The following is a 10,995-nucleotide window of genomic DNA, read 5'->3' as shown; positions in this document are numbered from 1 at the left end:
GACGAACACTAGGGCCAGGAGTAAAAATATTATAAGTTAGTTTGGTATTGGTAGTTGTACTACCTTGTCGTCCGCAAGTTGGTATTGTTGTTAACGATCTTTTGGTATGAACTTGCATTTGCTTCCAACCATCATGCCGAGGGTCGATGTGGATATAAAGTTGAATCATTTTTTTCGAAACAAATTTTCAGGCACCTGATTTTTATTTGATGGGTAGCATAAGCACCCGCCGTTCGAATTCCCAGTTCTCCAATTTTTTTGAAACAAGTGCATGCACTTATTATCACGATAAAAAAACAATATCCGTGCTGCATCCCAGTTATCAGTCTATACTTGTAGAATTCTCTCGTTTATTGAGCATGTATATTGTTTTTTCAGGTCGAGCAAGTTTCAATTGGGCTGTAGATTGCCAGGGTTGTTTTGTTTTTAACAGGCCCAGCCCATGACGACAATGGGGCACAAAGATCCAACAGGTATCTACTAGCCTCTGGCCCGCCAGCGTTAGTTATATTTTGTCTTACAACATCCGCATGCAGTTTTTTTACTGAATCAAACACACAACTCAGTTCTATTTTCCTCTTGAAACGCATGTCCTACATCCGTTTTCTAAGCTCTACCTATAGTTTTACTAGTTCGTATACACATATCATTATACTGAAAACACATAAAATTCCCTTTTCATATTTACATCCTTATTTTTGTTGTTTTTTCCCACCTAGCGCTGATTTTTTTACCACTGGTTTTCCCTTAAACCAACTAAATTTGTCCCACGTCTTATTTGCTTACAAAAACAAAACGATTTTTTTGGCAAATCAATAAGTTCTTAAAAAATGTTTATCATTTCGGGATTACAACAGTTCGGACTCCACCGAAATATGCAAAATAAGGTTGGACTTTTTGACCGTGGTCCTAGGCAGAAAATGGGCTGTAATAAATTACTTAAGAATTAGCAAATGGGCTGCAAATTATACAAAATAGCAAATGGGGTTTATGTTGTCTGCCACAGATTTGGAGGCTGACTTGTGGGCCTACTAAGTTCATGCGTACACAAGGTTTCTCAAAAAAGAAACTTAGTCAACAATCGACTCTACCAGCGTCAGACCATTAGATGTCAATCTAACGGCAATCGTGCTTCTTCAGTCTCTGATCCTCCTGCCCCAGCCGCCCAAACCAATGCCGTCGGAACCGCCTGCTCCCGCCTCCCGTGGCCGGTAGTGCTGCCGGGAAGGCCTCACGGCCCCATCATACTCGCATCCCTAGCCTATCTATCCCTCTACTCACCCACACCTCCTGTTATTTTCCGGCGACGGCAGCCGAACTAGTCAACCCTCGTACTCTCCATCGCGTGGGCAGCCACTGCCGTGTCTTCCCCGGCTCCGTGTCGTTCCCTTCGTAGGCCTCGCCATCGACCACCGCCCTGGTGCTCTCGACGCGGCGTGGTCAATGATGTCCATCCAATGGCCGTAGTGCTTCTTCAACCTCTGGTCTTCTTGCCCCAGCCGCCCAAAGCAGCGCCGGTCGTGCCGCATGCTCCTGCCTCCCGTGGCCGGCTGTGCTGCCGTAGAGGCCTCACCGCCCCTACTATTCCCACCGCTGGCCAGGCCCTGCGGCGACGGTAGCCTCACACCGCAGCCGAACCAGTGAACCCTCGTACTCCTCTCCGCGCGGGCTTCCACTGCCGCGTCGTCCCCTTCCTAGGCCTCGTCGTCGTCCACCGCTGTGGTGCTCTCCGCTCGGCGTGGTCAACGTGGTCAAGGAATGACTTCCATCGGAAGAGTACTGTACGTGGAGAGGCTGACAGCTGGGTCCACGACCACACCCTAGTTTTTTTTTGTGATTTGCCAAGCAAGTCGCTTTGTCAGGCCTGTTGGGCTGCAAATCTTTCAAGACGAGGAGAGCTTTCATTCGGCTGGCCGAGAAAAAGGCCCATCAGTAATGAGAAATGGGATGTACATTTTTAAAACACATCAAACCGACAGTCAAATATCTTTTTTTTCATTTCGAGATTTTAAATTACATTAATTTTTATGCATGGAGAATTTGTTGGATTTTATATTGATATACATTTATTTTTAAAATCAGTTTGAATGCGAGTCGAAATTTCGGGATTAAAAACAGTTTGGACCGCACCAAAATATGCAAAATTTCATATAATTTTTTAACCGTGGCCACAATATGGGCTATAATGCTAACAAAAAGAATATGGGCTCTAAAAAAACCTTAATAATTAGCAAATGGGCTGTAAATTATTAGAAATAATGGCAGATGGGCTGTATGCTGTTTCCCACAGATTTGAGGCTTTCCTAAAAAAAGGTTGACGCACAAGCAGTGACTGTTGGATGGCTATACAACGGCCGTCGTGCTTCTTCAATCTCTGCTCTTCCTGCTCCAGACGCTCAAACAGGCGCCGGCGGGACTGCCTGCTTCCTCCTCCCCGCGGCCGGCTCTGCTGCCACGCAGGCCTCGCCGCCCCACTGTACTCCCATCGCTGGCCTAGCCATCCCTCTACTCACCCACACCTGCTGTTATTCTCCGGCGACGGCAGACGAACCAGTAAACCCTCGTACAGTCGTACTCCCCTCCGCGTGGGAAACAACTGCCAAGTCTTCCCTGCCTCCATGTCGTTCCCTTCCTAGGCCTCGCCGTTGTCCACCGTCCTGGTGCTCTCGGCGCGGCCTGGTCAACATGGGCAACGACCGACATGCATCTGAAGTGGACTTTAGGTGGAGAGGCTGACAGCTAGGTCCACGGCCGCACGCAAGGAAATGTCTCCTTATTACGCGCAAAATAATGATTCCTCCACCTGACATCTGGGACCCACCGAAAGGGCCTCTGTATTTCACGAAAAAAACGTTACCGCCGCTGACAGCTCGGACCCACCAGCTATATCTTCGCACGCAAGGAAGTGCCTCCTTATTACGCACAAAAAAATGAATACCCCCCTGTTAGCTGGGACCCAGTATAGTGGCAGTGGGCCTACTAAGTTGACGGGGATGGAGGGCTTTGTCAACTTAGTCAATATGCATGATTCTAGCTCCAGTGACCGTACGATGTCCATCCAACAGCCGTAGTGCTTCTTCAACCTCTGGTCTTCTTGCTCCAGCCGCCCAAACCAGCGCCGGTCGTGCCTCGTGCTCCTTCCTCCCGTGGCCGGCTACGATGCGGCGGAGGCCTCACCGCCCCCTACTACTCCCACCGCTAGCCAGGCCATCCCTCTACTCACCCACACCCCATGTTATTTTGTGGCGACGGCAGCCTCACACTGCAGCCGAACCAGTGAACCCTCGTACTCCTCTTCGTGCGGGCTTCCACTGCTGCGTCTTCCCCGGCTCCGCGTCGTCCCCTTCCTAGGCCTCGCCGTCGTCCAGACCACCGCCATGGTGCTCTCGGTGCGGCGTGGTCAACGACCGACTTTCATCGGAAGAGTACTGTACGTGGAGAGGCTGACAGCTGGGTCCAGGCGGCCGCAAGGAAGTGCCTCCTTATTACGTGCAAAATAATTATTCCTCCACCTTACAGCAGGGACCCACCGGACGGGCCACCTTATTTCGTGAAAAAACGTTTCCCCCGTGACTGCTCGGACCCACCGGACGGGCCAGCGTATTTCGCGAAAAAAATGTTCCCCCCGCTATCAGCTCGAACCCACCGGAAGTGCCTCCTTATTACGCACAAAAAAATGAATACTTCCCCTGCTAGCCAAGACCCACCATGGTGGGAGGCTGACTTGTGGGCCTACTAAGTTGACTGGGACGGGGGCCTTTGTCAACTTTAGTCAATATGAACGATTCTAGCTCCACTGACCGTACGATGTCCATCCAACGGCCGTAGTGCTTCTTCAACCTCTGGTCTTCTTGCTCCAGCCGCCCAAAGCAGCGTCGGTCGTGCCACATGCTCCTGCCTCCCGTGGCTGGCTGTGCTGCCGCGGAGGCCTCACCGCCCCCTACTATTCCCACCGCTGGCCAGGCCCTGCGGCGACGGCAGCCTCACACCGCAGCCGAACCAGTAAACCCTCGTACTCCTCTCCGCGCGCGCGCGGGCTTCCACTGTCGCGTCTTCCCCGGCTCCCCGTCGTCCCCTTCCTAGGCCTCGCCATCGTCCACTACCCTAGTGCTCTTGGCGCGGCGTGGTTAACGTGGTCAAGGAACGACTTCCATCGGACGTGGACTGTACGTGGAGAGGCTGACAGCTGGGTCCATGGTGGCAGCAAGGAAGTGCCTCCTTATTACGCGGAAAATAATGATTCCTCCACCTGACAGCAGGGACCCACTGGACGGGCCACCGTATTTCGCAAAAAAAAAGCGTTTCCCCCTGACTGCTGGGACCCACCAGCTACACCATCGCACGCAAGGAAGTGCCTGACAGTCGGGACCCACCTGGTCGAAGCATACGTAGCGTTGTCATTTTGGTCGCGAACATGTACGCACATATATACTGGTGGATGTAGAGGTGCGCACGTGTCGTAGTAGAAGAGCGCACGTGTCGTAGTAGAGGCGCACACGTAGCATGTACACGTACGTACAGCGGCCAGGGTGCAAGAAAGAAAATATGGCCACGTATGTGTACATATGGGCGGGGTCTCGAACGCCTACTCGCACATACGTACGGCGAGGGCTCGTGTACATGGCTGGGTCGGAACGGAGAAACAACGTCGTCGTCGTGTTCATGGGTCGGAACGGAATGCGTGGTCGTGTTCATCGGGAGGGCTTGGACGGAAGAGGCGATGGAAACGAGGCCTGGCGTACCGCACAACGGAGGAAACGGACCTCCTACGGTCGAAACAGGGGTCCTGTTGATCGGGAGGGGTGTGGCATACCGCAAAACAGAGGAAACGAACCTCCTACGGTCAAAATGGGGGTCCTGTTGATCGGGAGGGGTGTGGCGTACCGCAAAACGGAGGAAACAAACCTCCTACGGTCGAAATGGGGGTCCTGTTGATCAGGAGGGGTGTGGCGTACCGCAAAATGGAGGAAACAGATTTGTGTTGGAGCGCTACGGTCGAAACGGGGGTCCTATTCATTGGGAGGGGTGTGGCGTACCGCAAAACGGGACTCCACGGGATACTATTCATCTCCACCATTGACCCCCACCAGCCTCCACGAGCTACTGTTCATCCACCGTCGACCTCCTCCAGCCTCCATGGGCTCCTGTTCATCCAGCCTCCACCGCGCGCTACTCCACCGGCTACTGTTCAACCACCCCTCCACCATCTACTGTTCATCCAGCCCTCCACACCACGGGGTCCTATTCAACCACCCCTCCACGAGCACCCCTCCACCGTCTACTGTTCATCCTGCCCTCCACACCACGGGGTCCTGTTCATCCACCCCTCCACGGGCACCCCTCCACCGTCTACTATTCATCCAGCCCTCCACCACACCACGGGGTCCTGTTCATCCAGAGGCAACGCCACCGCTCACTGTTCATCCAAACCCCCCGCAACCCTCACTGTTTATCCCATCGATCGGCTTCAGTTAGCAGCAGTAACCAAGGAATCGCTCGATCGGGTTCAGTTAACAGCCATCGATCGATCGCTCGGGTTCAGTAACGCGTAGCCTGCAGTGCAATCGCTCGGGTTCAGTTAGAGCCCAACGCCTCGCTCCGGTTCAGTTAGAGCCAACACCTCGCACACACGCGCGTACGTGTACGAGAGAAACACGCATCGCTCGGCCCCCGACCTCCCTCCGTAACCGGGAACTCCCCAAAATTTTCCTCCCCCTCGCTTCTACCACGGTTTTTTCCGTCATGGACAACCCAAAGAATGTCATGCAGCTGTGTCTCCGGCCCGCCCAGGACGAAAAACCCATTTTCTGTCATGATTTTTTGTCATAGAAGTAGGAGCCCACCACATCTATGATGATACCGGGTTTTGTCACAATTATCGTCATAGAAGTGTCATATGTATGACAGAATTTTTTTTCGTTCGGCCCAAAATGTCACGGATGTGTCTTTTTTTGTAGTGATATCACGTTGTGGTTTTGGCGTAGGTAAGAGACGTTCTTGCTAGAAACATATAGCAGCCACGTAAAAACTTGCAACAACAATTAGAGGACGTCTAACTTGTTCTTGCAGCATATGCCGTGTGGTGTGATATGGCCAAAAGGATGTGATGAATGATATATGTGATGTATGAGATTGATCATGTTCTTGTAATAGGAATCACGACTTGCATGTCGATGAGTATGACAACCGGCAGGAGCCATAGGAGTTGTCTTAATTTATTTATGACCTGCGTGTCAACATAAACGTCATGTAATTACTTTACTTTATCGCTAACCGTTAGCCATAGTAGTAGAAGTAATAGTTGACGAGACAACTTCATGAAGACACGATGATGGAGATCATGGTGATGGAGGTCATGGTGTCATGTCGGTGACAATGATGATCATGGCGCCCCGAAGATGGAGATCAAAAGGAGCAAAATGATATTGGCCATATCATGTCACTATTTGATTGCATGTGATGTTTATCATGTTTTACATCTTATTTGCTTAGAACGACGGTAGCATAAATAAGATGATCCCTCGCAATAATTTCAAGAAAATATCCCCCCTAACTCTGCACCGTTGCTAAGGTCTGTTGTTCCGAAGCACCACGTGATGATCGGGTGTGATAGGTTCTAACGTTTGCATACAACGGGTGTAAGCCAGATTTACACACACAATACACTTAGGTTGACTTGATGAGCCTAGCATGTACAGACATGGCCTCGGAACACGGAAGACCGAAAGGTCGAACATGAGTCGTATAGAAGATACGATCAACATGAAGATGTTCACCGATGATGACTAGTCCGTCTCACGTGATGATCGGACACGGCCTAGTTGACTCGGATCATGTATCACTTAGATGACTAGAGGGATGTCTATCTGAGTGGGAGTTCATTAAATAATTTGATTAGATGAACTTAATTATCATGAACATAGTCTAAAATTCTTTGCAATATGTCTTGTAGATCAAATGGCCCACGCTAATGTTGCCCTCAACTTCAATGCATTCCTAGAGAAAACCAAGCCGAAAGAAGATGGCAGCAACTACACGGACTGGGTCCATAACCTGACCTCATAGCTGGCAGGAAAGCATATGTCCTTGATGCATCGTGCTACCTCTTGAGCACTGCGTTGGATTTCCCCGAAGAGGAGAGGATGATGCAGCAAAGTAGCATAAGTATTTCCCTCAGTTTTTGAGAACCAAGGTATCAATCCAGTAGGAGGCTACGCGCGAGTCCCTCGTACCTACACAAAAACAATAGCTCAACGCAACAAACGCGCTTAGGGGTTGTCAATCCCTTCACGGTCACTTGCGAAAGTGAGATCTGATAGAGATGATAAATAATATTTTTGGTGTTTTTGGTATAGAGATGCAAAGTAAAAATTAAAAGCAAAGTAAAAGCAAAGCAATAATAAAGTGATGGAGATTGATATGATGAGAAAGAGACCCGGGGGCCATAGGTTTCACTAGTGGCTTCTCTCAAGAGCATAAGTATTCTATGATGGGTGAACAAATTACTATTGAGTAATTGACAGAATTGAGCATAGTTATGAGAATATCTAGGTATGATCATGTATATATGCATCACGTCCGAGACAAGTAGACTGACTCCTGCCTGCATCTACTACTATTACTCCACTCATCGACCGCTATCCAGCATGCATCTAGAGTATTAAGTTAAAAACAGAGTAACACCTTAAGCAAGATGACATGATGTACAGGGATAGTTTCATGCAATATGATAAAAAAACCATCTTGTTATCCTCGATGGCAACGATACAATACATGCCTTGCTGCCCCTTCTGTCACTGGGAAAGGACACTGCAAGATCGAACCCAAAGCTAAGCACTTCTCCCATGGCAAGAAAAACCAATCTAGTAGGACAAACCAAATTGATAATTCGAAGAGACTTGCAAAGATAACCAATCATACATAAAAGAATTCAGAGAAGATTCAAATATTATTCATAGATAGACTTGATCATAAACCCACAATTCATCGGTCTCAACAAACACACCACAAAAAGAAGATTACATCGAATAGATCTCCACAAGAGAGGGGGAGAACATTGTATTGAGATTCAAAAAGAGAGAAGAAGCCATCGAGCTACTAACTATGGACCCGTAGGTCTGAAGTAAACTACTCACACTTCATCGGAGGGGCTTGGATGATGATGTAGAAGCCCTCCATGATCGATGCCCCCTCCGGCGGAGCTCCGAAACAGGCCCCAAGATGGGATCTCGTGGATACAGAAAGTTGCGGCGGTGGAATTAGGTTTTTGGCTCCGTCCCCGATCGTTTGGGGGTACGTGGATATATATATATATATATAGGAGGAAGAAGTACGTCGGTGGAGCTTCGAGGGGCCCATGAGGCAAGGGGGCGCGCCCTAGGGGGGCGCCCTCCACCCTCGTGGCCGCCTCGTGGCTTTCTTAACGGAGGGTCCAAGTCTCTTGGATCTTATCTGATGAGAAAATCACGTATTTGAAGGTTTCATTCCGTTTGGACTCTGTTTGATATTCTGTTTCTCCGAAACACCGGAATAGGCAAAAACAACAATTCTGGGCTGGGCCTTCGGTTAATAGGTTAGTCCCAAAAATAATATAGAAGTGGAAAATAAAGCCCAATATAGTCCAAAACAGTAGATAATATAGCATGGAGCAATCAAAAATTATAGATATGTTGGAGACGTATCAAGCATCCCCAAGCTTAATTCCTGCTCGTCCTCGAGTAGGTAAATGATAAAAACAGAATTTTTGATGCGGAGTGCTACTTGGCATAATTTTAATGTAATTCTTCTTAATTGTGGTATGAATATTCAGATTCGAAAGATTCAAGACAAAAGTTCATATTAACATAAAAATGATAATACTTCAAGCATACTAACTAAGCAATTATGTCTTCTCAAAATAACTTGGCCAAAGAAAGTTCATCCCTACAAAATCATATAGTTTAGTCATGTTTCATTTTCGTCACACAAGAATGCTCTCATCATGCACAACCCCGATGACAAGCCAAGCAGTTGTTTCATACTTTAGTAATCTCAAACCTATAAACTTTCACGCAATATATGAGCGCGAGCCATGGACATAGCACTATAGGTGGAATAAAATATAATGAGGGGGGGTATGTGGAGAAGACAAGAAAGGGAGAAAGTCTCACATCAACGAGGCTAATCAATGGGCTATGGAGATGCCCACCGATTGATGTTAATGCAAGGAGTAGGGATTGCCATGCAATGGATGCACTAGAGCTATAAATGTCTGAAAGCTCAACAAAAGAAACTAGTGGGTGTGCATCCAACTTGCTTGCTCATGAAGACCTAGGGCACTTGAGGAGGCCCATTGTTGGAATATAAAAGCCAAGTTCTATAATGAAAATTCCCACTAGTATATGAAAGTGATAACATGAGAGACTCTGTACTATGAAGATCATGGTGCTACTTTGAAGCACAAGTGTGGTAAAAGGATAGTAACATTGTCCCTTCTCTCTTTTTCTCTCATTTTTTGGGCCTTCTCTTTTTTATGGCCTTTTTTTATTTATTCCTCACTTGGGACAATGCTCTAATAATGATGATCATCACACTTCTATTTATTTACAACTCAATGATTACAACTCGATACTAGAACAAAGATGACTCTGTATGAATGCCTCTGGCGGTGTACCGGGATATGCAATGAACCAAGAGTGACATGTATGAAAGAATTATGAATGGTGGCTTCGCCACAAATACTATGTCAACTACATGATCATGCTAAGCAATATGACAATGATGAATGTGTCATGATGAACGGAATGATGGAAAGTTGCATGGCAATATATCTCGGAATGGCTATGGAAATGCCATAATAGGTAGGTATGGTGGCTGTTTTGAGGAAGATATAAGGAGGTTTATGTGTGAAAGAGCGTATCATATCACAGGGTTTGGATGCACCGGCGAAGTTTGCGCCAACTCTCAATGTGAGAAAGGGCAATGCACGGTACCGAAGAGGCTAGCAAGGATGGAAGGGTGAGAGTGCGTATAATCCATGGACTCAACATAAGACATAAAGAACTCACACACTTATTGCAAAAATCTACAAGCCATCAAAAACCTCGGCACTACATGCATGCTCCTAGGGGGATAGATTGGTAGGAAAAGACCATCGCTCGTCCCCGACCGCCAGTCATAAGGAAGACAATCAAATAACACCTCATGTTTCAAATTTGTTGCATAACATTTACCATACGTGCATGCTACGGGACTTGCAAACCTCAACACAAGTATTTCTCAATTTCACAACTACTCAACTAGCATGACTTTGATATTATTACCTCCATATCTCAAAACAATCATCAAGCATCAAACTTTTCTTAGTATTCAACACACTCATACGAAAGTTTTATTATTAATCTGGCATACCAAGCATATTAGGATTTTAAGAAAATTACCATGCTATTAAGACTCGCAAAATAATCGAAGTGAAGCATGAGAGATCATTAGTTTCTATAAAACAAATCCACCACCATGCTCTAAAAGATATAAGTGAAGCACTAGAGCAAAATTATATAGCTCAAAAGATATAAGTGAAGCATATAGAGTATTCTATCAAATTCCAAATCATGTATGGCTCTCTCAAAACGTGTGTACAGGAAGGATGATTGTGGTAGACTAACAAGCAAAGACTCAAATCATAAAAGACGCTCCAAGCAAAACACATATCATGTGGTGAATAAAAATATAGCTCCAAGTAAAGTTACCGATAGAAGTAGACGAAAGAGGGGATGCCTTCCGGGGCATCCCCAAGCTTTGGCTTTTAGGTGTCCTTAGATTATCTTGGGGGTGCCATTGGCATCCCCAAGCTTAGGCTCTTTCCACTCCTTGTTCCATAATCCATCAAATCTTTACCCAAAACTTGAAAACTTCATAACACAAAACTTAAAGTAGAAAATCTCGTGAGCTCCGTTAGCGAAAGAAAACAAAAGACCACTTCAAGGTACTGTAATGAACTCATTATTTATTTATATT

This window comes from Triticum dicoccoides, chromosome 7A (assembly GCF_002162155.2).
Source record: "Triticum dicoccoides isolate Atlit2015 ecotype Zavitan chromosome 7A, WEW_v2.0, whole genome shotgun sequence".
Taxonomy (NCBI): domain Eukaryota; kingdom Viridiplantae; phylum Streptophyta; class Magnoliopsida; order Poales; family Poaceae; genus Triticum; species Triticum dicoccoides.
This window is presented reverse-complemented; position numbering follows the sequence as displayed.